Source organism: Carcharhinus amblyrhynchos, chromosome 2 (assembly GCF_965287045.1).
Source record: "Carcharhinus amblyrhynchos chromosome 2, sCarAmb.v2.hapA, whole genome shotgun sequence".
In the NCBI taxonomy this organism is placed as follows: Eukaryota; Metazoa; Chordata; class Chondrichthyes; order Carcharhiniformes; family Carcharhinidae; genus Carcharhinus; species Carcharhinus amblyrhynchos.
In genome coordinates this window covers 106,803,207-106,824,504 of record NC_137325.1, presented here as the reverse complement: position 1 = coordinate 106,824,504, position 21,298 = coordinate 106,803,207, and the positions used below count along the sequence as shown (strand labels likewise).

Genomic DNA, 21,298 nt, shown 5'->3' with positions numbered 1-21,298 from the left:
TCCGGGACACTAAGGGTCAATTTAGCATGGCCAATGCACCTAACCCGCACATCCTTGGACTGTGAGAAGAAACCCATGCAGACATGGGGAGAATGTGCAAACTCCATAAAGGCAGTGCCCAAGCTGGGAATTGAACACAGGTCCCTGGAGCTGTGAGGCAGTAGTACTAACCACTGTGCCACCATGCTGCTAATTACATTACATTAATTGGCGGCACAGTGGTTAGCACTTCTGCCTCATAGCGGCAGAGACCCGGAATTGTTTCCAGCTTTGGGTGATATGTTAATACAGATTGAGAATTAGCTAGCAGATAGAAAACAAAGTAGGGACAAATGCGTATTTTTCAAAATGGCAGGCAGTACATAGTGTGGTCTCACAGGGATCAGTGCTTCAGCCCCAGACATTCACAATATACATCAATGATTTGGATGAGGGAACCAAATATAATATTTCCAAGGTTGCAGACAACACAAAGCTTGGTGAGATGAATGGTGAGGAGAACGCAAGGTCATGCAAGGTATTTAGGCTGTCCGTCTAAAAGGCTGGCAAATTGTATCAAACAGCGTGTCCCTACCTCTGTTCACAACAGGCAAGGTATAAACCATACCCTACCAGTCCATGCTTGCAGAACTCAAAACAGTGCCCAACATTAGATGTGATTCTGCGGTTGGACAACATTTGTTAAATAGTCCTTAATGTGCTAAAAATTACACTGATAACCAATTTGAGATTGTCATAATGAGGCTTGCGTTATGATGCATTTGAGTATACAGGATGCTACATATATTAATACACAGGCTTTTTGTAGACTAAAAGAACATGTACACATATTCAGCTTGTTTAAGCTAAACGAAGAATGTGATAGTCATTCAGCGATTCGTTCCTCAGGGCAATGCCTTGACCATTTAATGGTCAAGCTGCTGGGCTTAAATTTACAAACAATGCTTGGCCACACCTCTACCAGTCAGAGTCCGCTTGCCAACCAATCAGCACTCTCTTCTCATATAATATAAACTTGCCTCTCCTGACAGATTTGGTGGGATTCTATGGCCTTGCTTGATCTGAGACTGGTAAATCCCGCCTGAGGTCAAAGGACATTGTCTGATCCTCGTCTGTTCCGATTCTGTGGCAAGGAGGACAAGTAAATTCCGGCGAGTATTTTTATGATTGTCTTGATAAGTCCAAGACAAAAAGCATTGACAGAATGTCTTATTACTGCAAAACTCAAGTTCTATACTGTCAAATGACTGTCTTCTAAAGTTTATGAAAGTGCTTATGTCTTCAGAAACTGTGAATTCAATCTACAAAGCTAAAATAGTTCAACAATAAGCAAGATAAAATCCAAAACACCCAAAGATTCCAGGCTATGTTCAAGAACCATTTGCTTTGCAATTAGTTACATTTCATTATTCCAGGGTTGGGAATTGATTGTCCCAGGAAATTCAATATTTAAGAAGGATAAGCATAAAGGAAAAGGTGCTGGAGTGGCACTGTCCGTTAAACAGTAAATTAACACAATAGTGTAAAAGGATATTGGCTCTGACAACGTAGAGTCTGTCTGGGTTGAGTTGAGAAATACCAAGGGGCAAAAAACATTAGTAGGTGTCATTTTTTGACCCCCAAACTGCAGTGATGTTGGGAATGGCATTAAATATGAAATTAGTGACGCATGTGATAAGGGAATATCGGTGATCATGGGTTATTTTAATCTGCACATAGATTGGGCAAATCAAATTAGCCACAATGCTGTAGAGGAGGAACTCCTGGAGTGTAATGGGATGGTTTTCATAACTAATATGTAAAAGAACCAACTAGAGATCAGGCCATCTTAGACTGGGTACTATGTAATGAGAAGGGAATCATTGTCCATCTTGCTGTACGAGAACACTTGGGGATGAGTGACCCATAACATGATAGAATTTTTTTATCAAGATGGGGAGTGAAGTAGTTGATTTGGAGACTAGGGTGCTGAATCTTAATAAAGGAAACTAAGAGGATATGAGGTGTGAGTTGGCCTTGATAGATTGGGGAGAGTTACTTAAAGGGATGACAGTGAATAGGCAATGGCAAACATTCAAGGAATGCATAGTGGAACTGCAGCAACTGGCACAAAAGCAAAATGGGTAAGAGGATCAATCCATGGCTTATAAAGGAAATGAGAGAGAATCTAAGGAAGAAGCATATCAGATTGGCCAAGAAAAATAATAGGTCTGAGGATTGGGAGCAGTTTAGAATTCAACAAAGAAGGACCAAAGGATTGAATAAGAAAGGGAAAATACTGTACGAAAGTAAGCCTGCCGTGATCATAAAGACTGACACTAAGAGTTTCCATGGATATGTAAAGAGAAAGACAAATGCAAGTCCCCTACAGATAGAAATGGGGGAATGTATAATAGGGGGCAAAGAAATAGCTGAGCAACTGAATACAGTTCTGTCTTCACAAAAGAGGACACAAATCAGATACCAGAAATGTTGGCGAATGCAAGATTTAGTGAGAGGGAAGAACTGAGGGAGATCAATATTGGTAGAGAAATGGTGCTGGGAAAATTGATGGGATTGAAGGCAGATAAATCCCCAGGGCCTGATAATCTACATTCCAGATTACTTAAGGAAGTAGCTCTAGAAATAATGGATGTATTGGCGGTCATCTTCCAGAACTCTATAGACTCTGGAACAGTTCCTGCAGATTGGAGGGTAACAAATGCCACTCCAATCTTCAAAAAGGGAATTATAGACCAGTAAGCTTAACATCAGTAGAGGGAAAATTCTTGAATCCATTATCGAGGAATTTATCGCAGAGCATCTAGAAAGCAGTGGCAGGACCAGACAGAGTCAGCATGGATTTATGAAGGGGAGATCATGTTTGACAAATCTGTTGGAATCCTTTGAAGATGTAACTAGTAGAGTTACCAAGGGAGAGCCAGTCGATGTGGTATATCTGGACTTGCACAAAACATTCGATAAAGTCCTGCACAAGAGATTATCATGCAAGATTAAAGCGCTCAGGATTGGAGGAAGTGTATTGAAATGGATAGAAAACTGATTGGCAGAGAGGGAACAAAGAGTAGGAATTAATGGGTGCTTTTCAAATTGGCAGCCAGTAACCAGTGGGGTGCCACAGAGATCGGTGCTGGGACCCCAGCTATTCACAATATATATTAATGATTTGGATGAGGGAACAAAGCGTAACATTTCAAAGTTTGCAGATGATACCAAGTTGGGTGGGAGGGTGAACAGTGCTGAGGATGCAGAGATCCTTCAGAATGATCTGGACAGGTTGGGGAGTGGGTTAATCAATGGTAGATGCAGTATAATTTGGATAAGTGTGAGGTTATTCACTTTGGAAGCAAAAACAAGGCATCAGATTACTACCTGAATTGGAAATTGGAAGAGGGAAATGTGCAGAGGGACCTGGGTATCCTTGTGCACCCGTCACTGAAGGTAAGCATGCAGATGCAGCAGGCGATAAAAAAGGCAAATGGCACGTTGGCTTTCATTGTGAGAGGTTTCGAGTACAGGAGCAGGGATGTGTTGTTGCACCTATACGGAGTCTTGATGAGGCCACACCCAGAGTATTGTGTGTAGTTTTGGTCTCCTCTTCTGAGGAAGGGTGTTCTTACTCTTGAGGAAGTACAACAAAAGGTTTACCGGGCTGATTCCGGGGATGGCGGGACTGATGTATGAGGAGGGATTGACTAGGTTAGGATTGTTTTTGTTGGAGTTCAGATGAATAAGGGGGAATTTCATAGAGACTCATAAAATTCTAACAGGTCTAAACAGGATAGATGCAGGGAGGATGTCCCGATGGTGGGAGAGTCCAGAACCAGGGGCACAGTCTGAGGATAGACCATTGAAGGTGGATAAATTCCCAGGGCCTGGCTGTTTAGGTAAACCACTTACGACAGAGTGAGGAGACATTTCTTCACCCAAAGAGTGGTGAGCCTGTGGAATTCATTACCACAGGAAGTAGTTGATACCAAAACATTGAATGTATTCATAAGAACATAAGAACATAAGAAATAGGAGCAGGAGTAGGCCATCTAGCCCTTCGAGCCTGCCCCGCCATTCAATAAGATCATGGCTGATCTGTTGTGGCTCAGTTCCACTTTCCCGCCCTCTCCCCATAACCCTTAATCCCCTCTCTTATCAAAAACCCATCAACCCGCTTCTTAAAAATATTTAGCGAGGCAGCCTCCACCACTTCAACGGGCAGAGAATTCCAGAGATTCACCACCCTTTGAGTGAAGAAGTTCCTCCTCAAACCGAGAGGTGGCTGGATAGAGCATTTGGGATGAATTATGGATAAAAAGCAGGATTAGGCTATTGAGTTGGATGATCAGCCACGATCGTAATGAATGACGGAGCATGCTCGAACAGCCAAATGGCCCCTTTCTGCTTCTATCTTCTACGTTTCAATAGAATCATAGAGGTTTACAGCATGGAAACAGGCCCTTCGGCCAAACTTGCCCATGCCGCCCTTTCATGTTAAACCCCGAAGCTAGTCCCAATTGCTCCCATTTGGCCCATATCCCTCTATACCCATCTTACCCATGCAACTGTCTAAATGCTTTTTAAAAAACAAAATTGTACCCGCCTCTACTACTACTTCCAGCAGCTTGTCCAGACACTCACCACCCTCCGAGTGAAAAAATTGTCCCTCTGAACCCTTTTGTATCTCTCCTCTCTCACCTTAAATCTATGCCCTCTAGTTTTAGACTCCCCTACCTTTGGGAAAAGATATTGACTATTTAACTGATCTATGCCTGCAGCCACTCTGTGACATCCTTGACACTTGCACCAGGGAGGAAACATAACATCCTGAAGGCATGCCTACAGCTACAAACTCCTGTCTGTTCCCCTACGTAATGAATCCACTATCACTGCTGCTCTTGCCCTCTCTTTCTCCCCTCCTATACAGCAGAGCCACATGTGGTGCAACAACACAGAAACAGAAAATAGTGGAGAAAACATGGGTCAGCTACTCAGAACTGTGACAAAGGGTAATCCAGACTCAAAACATTGGCTCCATTCTCTCTCCATGGATGCTGTCAGATCTGCTGAGATTTTCAAGCATTTTCTGTTGTTGTATCAGATTCAAAGAACAAAGGCAAAGGAACAGGCCCTTTGGCCCTCCAAACCTGCACCATGCTGTCCAACTTAACTAAAACCCCCTACCCTTCCAGGAACATATCCCTCTATTCCCATCCTATTCATGTACTTGTCAGGACACCTCTTAAAAGTCACTACCGTATTCGCTTCCACTACCTCCCCTGGCAGCGAGTTCCAGGCACACCCACTCCCTCTGAGTAAAAAAAACTTGCCTCTTTTAAACATCTCTTTTAAACCTATCCCCTTAGTAATTGACACTTCCACCCTGGGAAAAAGCTTCATTCTCATAAGAACATAAGAACATGAGAAATAGGAGCAGGAGTAGGCCATCTAGCCCTTCGAGCCTGCCCCGCCATTCAATAAGATCATGGCTGATCTGTCGTGGCTCAGTTCCACTTTCCCGCCCTCTCCCCATAACCCTTAATCCCCTCTCTTATCAAGAACCCATCAACCTGCTTCTTAAAAATATTTAGCGAGGCAGCCTCCACCACTTCAACGGGCAGAGAATTCCAGTTCTCCTCTCATAATCTTGTAGACTTCTATCAGGTTGCCCCTCAACCTCTGTCATTCCAGTGAGAACAAACCAAGTTTCTCCAACCTCTCCTCATAGCTAGTGCCCTCCACATTAGGCAACATCCTGGTAAAACTTTTTTGTAAAAGACATCTCCAAAGCCTCTACATCCTTCTGGTAATGTGGTGACCAAAATTGAACACTATATTCCAAGTGCGGCCTAACTAAGATTCTATAAAGCTGCAACATCACTTGCCAATCTATTCTAACTAATGAAGGAAAGGGTAACCAAGTGCATGAGCAAATACAAAATTGTTAGAAAGAACCAAAATAGCTTTCAGCTTTTATGATTGCCAAGCAAGGTGGTTGAGATGGACACGCTGGGATCGTTTAAGGCTTATCTGGATAGCCACGTGAACAGACTAGGAATAGAGGGATACAAACGAATGGTCTGGTTGGGCACATGAGCAGCGCAGGCTGGAGGGCCGAAGGGCCTGTTCCTGTGCTGTATTGTTCTTTGTAAATACATACTGATGGTGGGAACAGGGAGTTGCAAATGATAAACAAAAATTAAGTAAGTGGGTGAAATTTCGTTCATAAACTCCATTAGTGAAGTGTAAGAGAGCAGAAATTAATCTTTCGATTGCATAAATCTTTGGTCAGACACCGTCTGGGGTACCGCATTCAGTATTAGGCAATCATCTCAGGAAGGATAGCTTAACCTCAGAGAAGGTACAGTGCAAATTCAATAGAATGATACTTAGGCTTAGATGGTTAAATTAGGATGATAATTTGTGTCAACCTAAATTTTATTTACTCGGGCATAGAAGTTGGAAATGAATACGAACAACCAGTATTGACTACAAGGTTGTATTTCTCACTTGAGTAAAGGTTATTCACCTAAAATTTTTAACTCAGTTTTACTGCCTACAGATGTTGCCTGATTTGTTGAACGTATTTACAGCATGTTCATTTTTTTAGATTTCTAGTATCTTCATAGTTTGCTTTAAAAATTTTACTCTGGTAAACTGTTGGAATTCAGTGGCCACAGCATATTTAATCTCATCACACGCTTTACTTTATCCAAGTATGTAGGTTTGGTCAATTTAGTGAGCTAATTTTCTGATCTCAACAATTAACAGAATAAATCTTCAATTAAAACATTACATTTGGAAATATCCACTGAATTAATATATTGTACTCTAAAAAATGCCAGAGGAAAATGTTACAGTCCAAAAATGAGAGTTCTAAAAGCCAGAAAGAAGTATTTAAATTTACTCAGGAGTTTTGAGGCCTTTATTTGGGCAAATTAACAGCTGCTTAGGAAAAAGACGCCTATTCTTAGAGCACCTTTCACAACCATCAGATGTCACAGTACATTAAAGACAACAAAATACTTTTAAAAGTGCACTTATTGTTGCGATGAGGGAAATTCAAGGCCAACTTATACACAGCGAGCTCTCATACCAAAAAAGAAGTGGTAATAACCAGGTCAATTCATTTTTGTGATAAGGCAGTATAGTGGGTAGCATTGCCTCCTCAGCACCAGGGACACGGGTTCAATTCCAGCCTCAGGTCACTATCTACGTGGAGTCTGCACTTTCTACCCATGTCATAGATGTCATAGAGGCTTACAGCATGGAAACAGGCCCTTCGGCCCAACTGGTCCATGCTGCCCTTTTTTTTAAAACCCCAAAGCTAATCCCAATTGCCCACATTGGCTCATATCCCTCAAAACCTATCGTACCCATGTAACTATCTAAATGCTCTTTCATATAGTACAGTGCAGCACAGTACAGGCCCTTTGGCCCTCAATGTTGTGCCGAGCTATGTTTGAACCCAAGATCAAGCTATCCCACTCCCTTTTTAAAAGATAAAAATTGTACCCACCTCTGCTATTATCTCTGGCAGCTTGTTCCAGACACTCACCACCCTCTGTATGAAAAAATTGCCCCTTTTGTATCTCTCCCCTCAATCTACCTATTCTATCTGTTCCAATTAAATCTTGAAAAAGATCAATTGACCCATTCAGAACCACAGAATATCCATACTGCAGAAAGAGGCCATTTGGCCCATTGAGATTGTGTCTGTGAGGGTTTCGTCCAGGTGCTCCAGTTTTCCCCCCTACAGTCCAAAGATGGGCACAGTCAGTGGTCTCACACAGGACTCACCTGATGAAGGAGCAGCACTCTGAAAGCTTGTGATACCAAATAAACGTGTTGGATTTTAACCTGGTGTTGTGAGACTTCTTACTGTATGCCCACCCCGGTCCAACACTGGGATCTCCACATCATGGTTAGAGTCCAAAGATGGGCGGCTCTAACGGACTGGCCATGCTAAATTGCTGCTTGTGTCCAAAGATGTGTAGGTTATGGGGGATTAGCAGGGTACATACGTGGGGCTAGGGCCTGGGTGGGATCATTGTGGAGGAGTCGGTGCAGGGTCGATGGGCCGAATGGCTTCCTTCGTTCTGTGTTGATTGAGGAAGGGGATATTGGGCAGGGCACAAAGCTAACTCGCTCTTCTTGGAAATGGTGCCGGGGAAATCGGTTAAAAGCGCCGGGGGGGGAGGATTGGGTTTAACAACTGATCCCAACGCAAGTTTTAAACCCTGCGTGAAAGGTGATGGGGGTCAGGGCGGCTGGAGGGGGGAGAGACAGTGAGAGTCTCGGATAAACAGGCCACCGCCATCTCCTTTGAACGGGCCCTTCGCGGTTTAAATAACCCCGATCCCCCCTCCCCGGGGCCGTTCCCACACTCACCGAGAGCGGGTCTTTTCTCTACCTCTCCGCCGTCCGATTTTTCTCTCTCCCGTTTTTTTTTCCTTTTTCCCGCCGCTCGCGCAATCGCGCCGAGGTGAGTATATCCAGCCGCGTTACCCTCTCCGCACTTTCCACACGCACTGCCTGCCTCAGATTCGGGGGGGGGGGGCGGCAAGCAAAAAATCGATTCGCTGCTTCTTGTTTGACCTTTTAAAAAAAAATCACGGAAATAATCTGATGATAGGGAGCGGATAAATCAGCAAATCGGTGCAGTTGAAATAAACAGTGAATGTGCCGCCGGGCGCTGGTCTGACCGACCTTGTGTGTGTGTGGAGTGGGTGGTCGGTTGGAGAGAGGGAAGGCGGCGATTATTTCGAGGACCGCGGCCACCAACTCTGGGCCTCAAGGCCGCAGCAATGAACCGGGACCAAGGCCTGTCCGCGCCGCTGACAGTTTGCGACCATGTGTGCGAACCGGTGACGGAGGCGTGAGGCGGGGAGGCAATGCCCAACACACTCCAGAGGCGCTGCGAACCAGCACCTGGTCTTTCCCAGATTGATCCACTCACTGCCGCCATAAAACAGTTTGCTGATCACGTTAGAGGGTAAGCGCTCTTTAACTCGTAACGGTGCAAACAAAGACTTAAGGTTTGAGAATTTTATTCCCTGTCTCTTATATTTTGAGTATCTTTGACTGACAGCTGTTGCTCAAACTGAGTATGGTGAAATTAGCCTTTCTTACGATACTGGACAATTTGCATTGTCTGTATCTTGTCGCTGCCAGGATTCAGCACTTTACTAAAAAGTTGTACAATCATTTGAACAGTTAAGTTCGTCTGGTATCACTACATTTAGAAGAAATATGTTTACTGCTCTTTTTGATTAAGGGGAGTATTTCTCTTCAAAAGATATTACACGTGTATGTTTTGCCAATTATTCCGATTGCAAAAATCTGTCATAAAGTAAGAGTTTCCTCTTTCTCTGCAGGAATAGAACTCTTTGCTATAAAACAATTTTAAGTAAACAGATCGATTTGATAACGAAATGTGCTAGCACTAGTAGAGAATGGTCTGGTGCCTGCAGCATGTATTTTTGTTTATACAGAACATAAGTACATTTTAAGTTTGTATTTCATTGCTGAGTAGTTTTTTAACTTAGGCAATAATGGTATTTCTGCAGTAATAGTTTGGGCACTAATATTGACGAGGAGAACTTTGTTCACATTTTTCATTTTTTTTCAGAAACACCTCATGTTTTACAGAACAGTAGTTGCAGTAAACATTTACAATTGTCATCTGTTTAAATGTGTTTGATGCGTTACGTGTAAACTAGAGTTAATTGGTTATATGTGAACAAATTAATTTCTTTCCCATCACTTTTTCTATGTGACAGTTGCGTAATGTTACATAAGTATAAATTTGTGCTGCCTTGAAGAGGCCAGTGAAGTGTGAAAGATGAAAAGAATTTGAAGTTCAGTATTGGGAATTCAGCCTTGAGGTGTGCTTCACCGAAAATTATACTTCAGGCATTAAATTGTATTTGATTTGACTGGATGCCTAAAAGGAATGGTTTAGATTTAGTTTTGTTATTTTAGTTCTCTATTCCAATCTAACCTTGAGGAATAGCACCTCTTCTTTCAATTGGACGTTTTACAGGCTTTTAGGCTTAACATAGTTGAATATATATTTGAATGTATTTTAGCTCTTAACTACCGCTCCCACTTTTTCAGATATTTTCTTGTGTTAGAACTATAGAATCCTACACTGCAGAAAGAGGCCATTCGCTGCATTGAGTCTGCACTGAGCACAGTCCCACCCAGGCCCTAGCCCCAAAACCCCATACATTTACCTCATGCAAGTTTCTACAAATATATAAAATGAAAAAGAGTGGCTAAAGTAAATATTGGTCCTTTAGAGGATGAGAAGGGGGATGTAATAACTGGAAATGAGGAAATGGCTGAGGCATTGAACAAGTATTTTGTGTAGCTCTTCACAGTGGAAGACACAAATAATATGTCAAAAATTGATGACAAGAAAGCTATGGCAGGTGAGGACCTAGAAATTATCATCATCGTGAAAGAGGTACTGTTGGGTAAGCTAATGGGCTAAAGGTAGACAAGTCTCCTGGCCCTGATGGAATGCATTCCCAGGATACTAAATGACATGGCGGGGGAAATAGCAAATGCACTAGTGGTAATTTACCAAACTTCACTGGACTCTGAGGTGATTTCCTGCAGTTTGGGAAAGAGCAAATGTGATGCCACCGATTTTAAAAAAAGGAGGTAGACAAAATGTGGGTTAGTTTAACTTCTGTATGAGGAAAAATGCTTGAATCTATCATCAAGGAAGAAATAGCAAGACATCTAGATTATAAATTGTCCCATTGGGAAGACACAGCATGTGTTCATGAAAGGCAGGTCACGTTTGACAAATCTGGTGGAATTCTTTTGAGAACTTTACATGTGCAGTGGACAATGGGGAACCTGTGGATGTGGTGTATCTGGACTTTCAGAAGGCACTAAAGGCTGCTGCATAAGATTAAGTTGCACAGTGTTACGGGTAGTGTATTAGCATGAATGGAGAACTGGTTGACTAACAGAAAGCAAAGAGTGGGGGCCAATGGGTGTTTTTCTCGTTGGTGATTACTGACTAGTGGTGTGCCTTGGATCAGTGTTGGGATCGCAATTGTTTACGATTTACATAGATGATTTAGAGTTGGGGACCTAGTGTAATATGTCCACATTCGCAGATGACACTAAGATGAGTGGCAGAGCAAAGTGTGCAGAGGCCACTGCAAGTCTGCAAAGGGATATAGATAGTCTAAATGAGTGGACGAGTGTCTGGCAGATGGAGTACAATATTGGTAAATGTGAGGTCGTCCATTTTGATAGGAATAACAGCAAAATAAACCAATATTTAAATGGTAAAAAATTACGGCATGCTGCTGTGCAGAGGGACCTGTGTGTTCTTGTGCGTGAATCATAAAAAGTTGGTTTGCAGGTCGCAGCAGATAATTAAAAAGGCAAATAGAATTTTGTCCTTTATTGCGAGAAGGATGGAACTTAAAAACAGCGAGGTTATGTTGCAGCTTTATAAGGTGCTGGTGAGGCCACACCTGGAGTACTGTGTACGGTTTTGGTCTCCTTGAGAAAGGATGTACTGGCACTGGAGGGGGTGCAGAGGAGATTCACTAGGTTGACCCTGGAATTGAGAGGGTTAGCTTATGATGAGAGACTGAGTAGACTGAGGCTATACTCATTGGAATCCAGAAGAATGAAGAGAGATCTCTTAGAAACAAGATTGTGAAAGGAATAGATAAGGTAGAAGCAGGGAAGTTGTTTCCACTGGCAGATGAGACAAACTATGGAGCATGGTCTCATTGAGACGTATAAGATGATGAATGGGATGGATAGGATAGAGGTGGAGAGACTCTTCCCGCTCAGAAAGGACAGAAGGACTAGGGGGCACAGCCTCAAGATAAAGGGGGGGCGGTTTAGAACGGAGTTGAGGAAGAACTTCTTCACTCAAAGGGTGGTGAATCTCTGGAATTCTCTGCCCATTGAAGTGGTGGAGGCTACCTCGCTAAATATTTTTAAGACGCGGGTTGATGGGTTTTTGATAAGCGAGGGGATTAAGGGTTATGGGGAGAGGGCGGGAATGTGGAACTGAGCCACGACAGATCAGCCATGATCTTATTGAATGGTGAAACAGGCTCGGGGGGCCAGATTGCCTACTCCTTCTCCTAGTTCTTATGTTCTTTACCCTAGCTAGTCTCCCGACACTAAGGGGCAATTTAACACGGCCAGTGTACCTAACCTGAACATCTTTGGACTGTGGGAGGAAACCAGGGAAAACCCACGCAGCCACGGGAAGAATGTGCAGACTCCACACAGTGACCCAAGCCGGGAATCGAATTTGGGTCCCTAGCGGTGTGAAGCAGCAGTGCTAACCACTGCCACCGTGTTCTAAGTATACTAGCTTATATTTTACATTGCATCTAACTTTGAAGCATTTAATGTTTTTATATTCCTGTATTCTATATTTTTCTGCTCTGTTTCACAGCATGATTACTGGGGTGTGGAGACATCACTGTCTACCAATCAGAATTGTGCTACGTCTGATTTTGATAATGATTGCCGGAAGTGTTGAAATGTTCAGTTCCTCAATATTGAAATTGCTTTCCTTGAATGTTTTAATTTTTAAAAAATGTAAGCCAATGTTTTAAGTGCTATTTTCTTAAGGTTATTAAACCAGGAATTCTTGTCATTAGTCCCTTGAAACAAAAATAACATCTCCGAGACTTCATGATTTGTCTTTCCCTCAGTGTGTGGTAGACATCTCATCCAGCAATCTTCACCATGGTCAGAAACTGACTTCATAAACTCTGCTGCTGAGACGCAATGAATATGAAAGGTGGGAGAGGGTGGAGTCCTGGCTGAGAACCCAACTTGCTCAGATAACTCTTGGCCCAAGGACCATAGTCCCAGGATTGGCCTGCTGAGTCATCAGAGGACACATAAACGGGACTATGGTTTACTTATTAGCTAGTCCCAGTTTAAGTAGTCTGCTCCGTAAGCATAAAATCTACGCCAAGATTATTGGGGGTTTTTTTTGACAGAACATGCTCGTCAATTCTGTGAATAATTACCACAGCATCACAAAGTCATTGGGTGGCATTCAGAGTTTACACATGGAATGATCCAGATAGGAAACTATCTGCAAGGTCACCTTGATTTGCTTTTACAGTTTGTGTGGCAAAAATAAAACGCCAAGCAACATCATACTTTGAACAAAATGACACGCCTTTCGTGCAGGAGTAGGTAGATTTTCCTTTATCTTTCCCAGCCACTGTATGTTATCTGTATGGCAACTTTTAAGATTGTGAATGTACTCCAATGTAGCACAAAGTAAATTAATCTTTGACCAAAATATAGACAGCTGTCCATTAGAAATTTGTATACCTGATTTTACTTTCAAGAAAGATCTCTTTTAGAAGCAATGTTGACTTTGGCATTAAGCAAGAGTTTTGCTCTATTGTAAGTCAGTCGTTATAAAAAGGGATTAATCCCATTTGAATTTGGAATCTTTCTGGCCAACAAACATTTCTTCTTCGACTGTGAGACTTGGGAAGTGACTTTGATATTGATTTTGTTCTGATTCGTATTGTATCATCTGGTAAACAGCTTTCCTCAGCTTTACCCCTCACAAAATACAATAGTATTTGACCTTTTTCATTCCAGGATAGTTGATTATCACATCAGTTCCTGAGGCCCCAGCAATGACAGTAGCTGCACCTCACCTGATTTTTTTTTTAATTATTATTTTCATGGAGTGATCATCCACTTAGCATTTCTGCTGAAATTGTTGCAATACTTTAGACATGTCTTATACGCTGATGTTCTAAGCTAGGCTCCTCCAGTTTGGGGATATTTGTGGAGCTTCCTCATTTGTTTAATTGTTTAGCTGTCCATTACTATTCATGACTGGGTGCTCCAGAACTTTGATCTGATCTGTCAATTGTGGAATTGCTTAGTTTTGTCTATTGCATGCTGATTCTGCTGTTTGGCAGCAAAGAATGACTAACAAAGTGATACGGAAAGAAAAATTAGAGTCTGAGAGAAAGCTAGCTAGAAATATAAAAATAGATGATACAAATTTCTAGAACATAAGAAATAGGAGCAGGAGTAGGCCAACTAGCCCTTCGAGCCCGCCCCGCCATTCAATAAGATCATGGCTGATCTGTCGTGGCTCAGTTCCACATTCCCGCCCTCTCCCCATAACCCTTAATCCCCTCTCTCCTCAAAAACCCATCAACCCGCGTCTTAAAAATATTTAGCGAGGCAGCCTCCACCACTTCAACGGGCAGAGAATTCCAGAGATTCACCACCCTTTGAGTGAAGAAGTTCCTCCTCAACTCTGTTCTAAACCGCCCCCCCTTTATCTTGAGGCTATGCCCCCTAGTCCTACTATCCTTTCTGAGCGGGAAGAGTCTCTCCACCTCTATCCTATCCATCCCATTCATCATCTTATACGTCTCAATGAGATCTCCCCTCATTCTTCTAAACTCTAACCAGTACAAGCCTAATCTATTCAGCCTCTCCTCATAGCTCAACCCCCTCAACTCCGGCATCAGCCTAGTAAACCTCCTCTGCATTCCCTCCAAGGCTAATATATCCTTGCGTAAGTACGGCGCCCAAAACTGCACACAGTACTCCAGCTGCGGCCTCACCAATGCCCTATACAGCCGCAGCAAGACCTCCCTACTTTTATATTCAATCCCCGTCGCGATGAAGGCCAGCATCCCATTCGCCTTCCTGACCTCCTGCTGCACCTGCAAGCTGGGTTTTTGCGACTCATGCACAAGGACCCTGAGGTCCCTCTGCACTGTCGCCTGCTGCAGTTTTTCTCCACGTAAGTAATAGTCCTTCCTACCATTATTCCTACCAAAGTGGACCACCTCGCACTTGCCAACATTAAATTCCATTTGCCATTTCCTGGCCCATTCGCCCAGCCTATCTAGATCCTTCTGTAGACTCTCCCCACCCTCCGCACAATTTGCCTTTCCACCAATTTTGGTGTCATCAGCAAATTTTGACACCCTACACTCGGTTCCCTCCTCCAGATCATCTATATAAATGGTAAAAAGCTGAGGCCCCAGCACTGACCCCTGGGGCACTCCACTAGTCACCATCCGCCAATCCGAATAGCACCCATTGACCCCCACACTCTGCCTCCTATTTGACAACCAATCCTCTATCCACGCTAACACCCTACCCCCAACTCCATGCCCCCTGACCTTCTGTAATAACCTCTTGTGAGGTACCTTGTCAAACGCCTTCTGAAAATCAAGACAGACCACATCCACCGGCTCTCCTCTATCCACCGCCCCAGACACATCCTCATAGAACTCCAGTAAATTTGTCAGACACGACTTCCCTTGAAGGAAACCGTGCTGCGTCTGATCTATCAAGCAGTTCCCCTCAAGATGCCTCGCTATTTCCTCCTTGATGACAGATTCTAACATTTTACCTACAACAGATGTTAAACTAACAGGCCTATAATTCCCCGCCTTTTGCCTGGCACCCTTCTTAAACAACGGCGTAACATTAGCCGTTTTCCAATCTTCCGGCACTTCCCCGGAATCCAGCGGCGTCTGGAAAATAACCACCAAGGCATCCACTATCACCCCCGCCGTTTCTTTCAGGACCCTCGGGTGCATTCCATCCGGTCCTGGGGACTTGTCCACAATCAGCCCCTCCAGTCTGTCGAGCACCACCTCTCTAATAACAGTAATGTCATCGAGACCCTCCAGTCCTACCACCTTTCCATCTCTAACATCCGGCAAATTATTCACGTCCTCCTCCGTGAAGACCGAAACAAAAAAGTTATTCAAGACCTCTGCCATATCCCCATCCCCTACCACTAAGTCCCCTTCTCATCCTCTAAGGGACCAACGTTCACCCTAGCCAGCCTCTTCCTTTTTATATATTTATAAAAACTCTTGCTATCCTTTTTTATATTAAGCGCTAGCCCAGCTTCATAGTTTCTCCTACCCTCCTTTATCAACTTCTTTGGGGGCCTAGTTTGGGGGCGTTTAAGAGATCTGTGGATAGGTTTATGGACGAAAAGGGATTGGTTTAGATTAGTGGGTCAGTGTTTTTTTTAAAAGAACTGGTCGGCGCAACATCGTGGGCCGAAGGGCCTGTTCTGCGCTGTTATGTTCTATGTTCTATGTTCTTTGTCAATCTTTGTTGACATTTAAACCTCTCCCAATCCTCTTCTCGCCCACTACTCTTAGCTACTCTAAACGCCTCCGCTTTTAATTTAACACTTTCCTTCACCTCCTTCGTTATCCACGGCTAATTACCTCTCCTCCTACGGTCCTTTTTGACCATCGGAATAAATTTCTGCTGAGCACCAAGAAAGATCTCCTTAAAGATCCTCCACTGCTCCTCAGCAGACCTACCTTCCAACGCGCTCCCCCAGTCCACATTCACCAATTCTTCTCTCATCCTACCGTACTCCCCTCTGTTCAAACAAAGGATGCGTGTCTGGGAACCCACTTTCTCCTCCTCCATCTGCACCAGAAACTCCACCATACAATGATCACTCTCCCCAAGAGGATCCTTCACCGCAAGTTCCCTAACTCTACCCGCCTCATTACATAGCACCAGATCTGAGATAGCTCGCTCGCTCCCTTGTCGGCTCCAACACACACTGTCAGAGGAAACTATCCCGGCAGCATTCCAAGAACTCCTCCTCGAGCCCACCGCGTCCAACGTGGGTCGACCAATCAATATGCAGATTGAAATCCCCCATAACCACGGCCGTCCCATTCCTGCACGCCGCACTTACTTGTGCGTTAACAGCCCGCCCCACCTCCAGATCATTATTGGGGGGCCTATAGACGACACCCACCAGCGTCTTCCTCCCTTTTGCTGTTCCTAATCTCCACCCACAACGATTCCACCTTCTGCTCCTTGGCTCCAGTATCATCCCTCGCTACCACCCTGATGCTATCCTTAATCAGCAGAGCTACGCCCCCCCCCCCACCCCCCCTTTTTCCCTCCTGCCTATCCTTCCTAAACACTTGATACCCCTGGACATTCAGCTCCCAGTCCCTGTCACCTTGCAGCCACGTCTCTGTAATGGCCACCAGATCATATCCATTTGTGTCGATCCGCGCCACCAACTCATCCACTTTATTCCTAATGCTTCGCGCATTCAGATAAAGCACCTTCATCCCAGCCTTCACCTGGACCTTATTTGCTGGAACGCCACCAACCATACTCACGCCCCTTACTCCCTCTATTATTGGGACATCCTCGGCCTCTATCCTTACCTGTACCGTCTCCTTAACTTTAGACCCCGCAATGTCACCTACCCTCACACACACACACCCCCCCCCATTAGTTTAAAGCCCTATCTGCAGTCCTCTTTACACGATTAGCCAGCAATCTGATCCCAGCACAGTTCAGACCAATCCCATCCCACCTGAACAGGTCCCACCTACCCCAATACTGGTGCCAATGCCCCATAAATTCAAACCCATTCCTCCCACATCAATCCCTCAGCCACCCATTCACTTCCTTAATCCTATCAACCCTACGCCCGTCTGCACTCGGTTCAGGCAGTAGCCCAGAGATGACCACCTTGCCGGTTCTACTTTTTAATTCCATTCCCAGCTTTTCATACTCCCTCCCCAGATCCTCAGTTTGCATTTTGCCTACGTCGTCGGCACCCACATGAACAACTACGACCGGATTCTCACCCTCCCACTCCAGGTTCCTCTGCAGCCCAGATGTGACATCCCAGACCCGAGCACCAGGCAGACAACACACCCTTCTGTGCACTTTGTCATTGTGACAAAGAACAGTGTCAATACCCTTCACCCCACTATCCCCAATTACAACTACGTTCCTTTTCCCCTTCTCTTTGCCTATGGCCTGCTGCATCACTGTACCGTGTGCAGTCTGCTCACCGACCTCACCTCCCTCGCCCTCGTCCAGACTGGAAGCAAGAACCTCAAACCTGTTATGCAGCTTGAGAGGCTGAGGCCTCCTCTCCCCACCCTCCTTCCTCCTCTCTGCAGCCCCCTCTTGTTCCTGACCCTTAGAGTTAGCCAGTCTAGGGGGGGTGGATGTTACTTGCACCCCATGGACAATGGCACCCTTTCTCCCCCGATGAGCCTCAGCGTCTGTAGCTCAGAGGCCAGATCATCTACCTTGAGCTGGAGCTCCTCCAGCAACCTGCACTTACTGCAGACATGGTCACTGGGGAGGACCCTGGGGTCCACCAGTTCCCACATCATACAGAAACCACACATCACATGCCCCTCCATTATTCACTGCAGTAATTTTGAAAATTTCCACACAAACTCACCTGGCCCTTTTTCTCCCAAGCCCTTTTGATATTAAGCCCTAATTTAACAAGGAAAAAGTATCTAAAGTGAGCATGGATCCTCTAGTATGGGGAATTAAAAACGGAAAATAAGGAAATGGTGGAATTGTTGAACAGATATTTGTGCCTGTCTTCACTGTAGAAGACACATAACATTCCAGAAATACTTGAAAACCAAGAAATGAAAGGGAGGGGGGCAACTTAATGTAATTACAATCACCAGAGAAAGGGTCTTGAGAAAACTATTAGAATTAAAGCTTGATAAGCCCTGAGGTCATGATAGACTTCATACTGGAGTCCTAAAATAAGTGACTGCAGAGGTAATAAATGTGTTGGTTGTAATTCTCTAGATTTCCAGAGAGTGGGATCTTCCAGCCTTGTCTGCCGTTGGGATTGTTTGCTCCTGAGCTGAAGGCCAGTGGACTTTTGGCTGGACTGTCGAATCTGCCGCTACGGATCCCACCACAACAGGGACGGAAAATCCCGTCAGATTGGAAAATAGCAAACAATCTCCTCTATTTAATAAAGGAGGGAGACAGCAAACAGGCCAGTTAGAGTAACATCTGCTGAAGGGAATATGCTGGAATCTATTACCAAGAAGTTTATAGCAGGACACTTAGAAAATCTTTATACAATCTGGAAGACTCAACATGGTTTGGTGAAAGAGGAATTGTATTTGACTAATTTATTAGAGTTCTTTGAGGTAGTAATAGGTAATGTGGATAAAGGGGAACCTGTAGATGTGGTGTAGTTGGATTTCCAAAAGATATTTAATAAGATGCCACATCAAAGGTTACTACACAAAACGAGCTCATGATGTGAGGGCTAACATATTGTCATGGATTGGTTAGCTAACAGAAAGTAGAGTATTGGAATAAAAAGGCAATTTTTAGGTTCGCAAGTTGTAACTCGTGGAGTGCCACGGGGAACAGTGTTGGGGCTTCAGCTGTATAATTTGTATTAGTAACTTGGATGACAGGATTGAAGGTATGTTAGCTGAATATGCTGATGACACACACACCAATAGGAAAGTAAATCTTGAGGACATAAAAGAGGAATAGGTTAAGCGAGTGGGCAAAAAAAATGAGCAGGTGAAGGATAATATGGGAAAATGTGAATTTGTCTACTTGTCAGGAAGAATAGAAAAGTAGCACATCATTTAAATAGAGATTGCAGAACTTTGAGGTACAGAGGGATGTGTGTGTCCTCGTACATGAATCACCAAAAAATTCTTATGTAGGTACAAGTGATTAGGGAGGCAAATGGAATGTTACCTTTTATTGCAAGGGAAATTGAATATAAAAGTAGGGAAATTTTGCTACCATTGTGCAGGGTATTGAGAAAATATCTGACATACTGTGTACAGTTTTGGACTTCTTACTTGAGAACAGACATAATTGCATTAAAAGCAGTTCAGAGAAGGTTGATTCCTGGGATGAAGGGCCTATCTTAGGAAATGCTTAGGGCCTGCGTCCACTGGAGTTTAGAAGAATGAGAGGTGATCTTATTGAAACATAAAATATCTTGAAGGGACTTGACAGGGTGAAAGCTGAGAGGATGTTTCCCCTTAAGAAAAATATTAGAATTAGTGGACGAGTTTAAAAATAAAGGATCTACCATTTAAGATGGAGATGAGAATTTTATTTTCTCTCATGGTAGTTAGTCTGTGGGTTGCTCTTCCTCAGAGATAAGTGGAGGCTGATTCGATAAGGGAATCAAAGAATATTGGGCAAACAAGTGGAGTTAAGGACACTGTTGCAGAGCTTTCTTTGATGTTCCGTCTGTTTGTTTATTTACTACTTTGTTCCCTTCAAGTAACCAGACAAAGTCACAGAGTGTTTCACAATGGTTTACTCTGTATCTGTAGGACTCTGGGAAGCCAGCTAGTAGTTAGAGTACAGAATTCAAGAATACCCAAGCAGGTATAGTTTCAGATTTGATTACAAGTATATTACCCAATTAAAGGTATAAGACTTATCTCTATCTGCTCAACTATTGATTAAGGTTACATATGCATAAGATTCAAATGTTGAACACCAATCACTACTATTATGTGCTTGCTTAATTACAATATCCAATCAGCATGAAGACTTGTGCTAACTGACCTAATTCATTCTTTTTACAAGTTATCATTGACGTTCCAGCTTCTGTTCTGTGTTTGTGGATATCAGTCACCCCTTCCGTGCCCAGACATCTGATTTAATGAATTCTCTCAGACTAAGGACATTGATGCTTATCTGGGTCATCTTTAATAAAGACCTCTGGTTTCTCTCATAGCAGCTTATGTGATTTTAAATTTGTGTGATTATTAACCCTTTCAGATGAAATCGAATCAACAATGATGTTCTCAAATGCCAGAGAAGGCTTGTGAGGCTGAATGGCCAGCTCCTAACCCTGTGTTGTAGTTTGACCGGATTGACACCTTATTTTAGATGTCAGGTTCTGCTGCTGGCTTGCTTTCCTGCACTCTTCTTGGAATCAGGGTTGATGCCAAGGCTTAATGGCAGTGGTAGTGGGAGGAAGGCCATCAGTCACTGAGCTAGAATCTCTAGATTATGGTTGAGCACAATTCTGATGGCCCACGGTGCTTCATGGATCCTCAGCTTTTAGTTGCTGGATCTATTCTGAATCTACCCCATTTATTAAATGGTAGTGCCACACAATACGATGGACAATATCTTCAATATGAAGGCACAGCTTTGTCGTCAGAAAGACAATGGGATGATCACTCATACCAGTACAGTCATGGACAGATGTGTCAGTGATCAGTAGCTTGGTGGGGACAAAGGTCTGCCATTTTTTTCCCCTGTCTTGTTAGTTCCCTCAGCACCTGCCACAGGTTCAGCCTGCTGAATAAGTCCATCGGGACTTTACCAACATCATCAGTGATGCTATTGAGCCACTCTTGGTGATTATCATTGTAGTCTTCCTGCCCAGAATATGTTTGTGCCCTTGCTCCCTGACCTCAGTATTTCTTCCCAACTGATTTCAACATGGAAAAGTGCTGACTATCAGCAG

The 21,298-nt window shown here is 43.7% G+C and overlaps 2 protein-coding genes across 4 annotated transcripts in view; one reads left to right on the top strand and one right to left on the bottom strand.

The window, feature by feature from the left end:
* The window catches only part of dbf4 (DBF4-CDC7 kinase regulatory subunit), a 59,771-nt gene extending 51,288 nt beyond the window's left edge, over nt 1–8,483 (bottom strand). For both annotated transcript variants that reach the window (XM_080217097.1, XM_080217107.1), the window contains exon 1: nt 8,383–8,483. The gene's annotated coding sequence lies outside the window, so the exon portion shown is untranslated. The remainder of the gene's footprint in view (nt 1–8,382) is intronic.
* A 232-nt stretch (nt 8,484–8,715) lies between these two features.
* slc25a40 (solute carrier family 25 member 40) overlaps nt 8,716–21,298 on the top strand; it is a 58,855-nt gene continuing 46,272 nt past the window's right edge. For both annotated transcript variants that reach the window (XM_080210648.1, XM_080210641.1), the window contains exon 1: nt 8,716–8,986. The gene's annotated coding sequence lies outside the window, so the exon portion shown is untranslated. The remainder of the gene's footprint in view (nt 8,987–21,298) is intronic.